Below are 1,786 nucleotides of genomic sequence, written 5' to 3'. Positions count from 1 at the left end.
GTTATGAAAATAAACAGTTATTTATTAAGAATCACAACAGCCCTGTACTCTTTATGAGGACAGGGTACTAAGCACAAACCAAAACTCTTACAAAAATACTTAAGTTAGCACAGTATATACAAATGCCCGAGGGGCACGGAAAACCATATACTTGAAAAGTGGAATGCGAAATTACTAGCAGGTAAGTACAGTACTAATAGGCTTTGGAATCGCTAGGACTTGACTATAGAATCGTTAGATTACTTCTGGGAGACCCAGGGGACTCGGGTGCAGTGTGTGCACTCTCACGCGAGATGCGGGACAAAGTCTATGGTAGCTAGAAATTGCAAAGTTAGTGTTCTCAGGCGAACCCGACCTGGTAGGGAGAAAACGAAAGTAGATTCTGACCCTTGGATAGTGAGGCTATGCTGGGGCACCGAAATGCCGAAGTTACCTAGCCCAGGGGCTGCAGCTGCATAGGACTCAAAAGACGTCGGGAATCCTCGTTGACGGACCAGGAGCCTGGAAGAAAGAAGTTGCTGGCAGGCGACCAGTGAAGAAAGTTCGGTGGATCCAAGCCTGGATCGATGGAAGATGACACCTGAAAGCAGAGGGGACCAAGTTCGAGACTACTAGCCAGTAGTCAGTGGGCACCAGGAGGGCACCGGATGGTAGCCACCTCGATTAGGTGAGTGGGTGACGCTGTGCTCGAAGATCTCACGGACCAGGAGGTGTTGTCGGCGACCAGGAAGGAGGATCGAGCTGTCCCATGAAGATAGAAGCTGTCGGCGTCGCTGGACCCAGGATTGGGCAACAAAGCCTTGGCAAATTCAAGCCCACGCGGTGGACCTAAAATGGCGTCTGGAGTGGACCAGGAGGGTCCGGGGTGCCTCTCTTCAAGAAGGAAGCAAGGGCCAGTCTGGAGCAACCAGACCAGCAGCAGTGATGTCGTCGGGCGTCGTTCAGAAGGCCACAAGCCAGCCGGCTAGTAGCCAAACAACGCGGTGCACAGCAAACAGCAGAAGGGCCCCACGCAGATCGTGGAGATGCAGGGAGTCTGACCTTGGGTGCTGGAGCTGCGCAGGGTCGGGGCTTCTCGGACCCCAAAGCACTCACCAGTGGAGGACACGGTGGGCTTGTTGTAAAGATGTCGTGCAGTCTTGGCGATCGTCGGTCCCTCGAGGTCTCGTCGCACTCACGGTTCTCAGCTTTGCTGTAGAGGTGAGTAGAGGTCAGAGGTGCCAGGGAAGCCGGGTCTCGTCGAGCTGGGTCGTCGGATTCGTGATGAAGGACTTGCAGCAGACCGCAGTGCTCTTTAGGATGGTGCCTGCGGATGCAGGGTGACTACTCCTTAGCCACAAGGGAGAATCTTGATGAAGAAATCTTGAAGTCCTTTCGCAGAAAGTCGTGTCTTGATTCCAAAGATGATCTCATTTGAACAGGGGGCCCGCTCCCATCTTTATACTAGAAAAGGGGGCTGACCCGGTGACTAGGTCCTGCCTATGGGTGGGACTAGGAGGGGGGTGGTTACACCCCTCTCCCCTGCCGGACTTCCCCAGGCCAGGGGCTGGTGTGCCCCTGGAACTGGTTCTGACTGGCCTATGCGTAGTGAGCACCGGGGTGCCACTCAGCAGTCACCTTCCTGAAAAGCCCTGCCTACCCAGGATACACAAAACCCTGTCTGGGATGGTGCTAGCACCGCCCCGGACAGGAAACCCTTTGTCCAAGCCTCCCTCGCTGGAAGGACTCCCAGCAGCAGGAGGTCAGACTCGTGTCTGTGGTGGCAGCATCCATTTTGTGGAGCTGA

The sequence above is a fragment of the Lissotriton vulgaris genome, chromosome 1_1 (genome assembly GCF_964263255.1).
Source record: "Lissotriton vulgaris chromosome 1_1, aLisVul1.2, whole genome shotgun sequence".
Classification (NCBI taxonomy): domain Eukaryota; kingdom Metazoa; phylum Chordata; class Amphibia; order Caudata; family Salamandridae; genus Lissotriton; species Lissotriton vulgaris.
Note: the sequence above shows the minus strand (reverse complement) of the source record.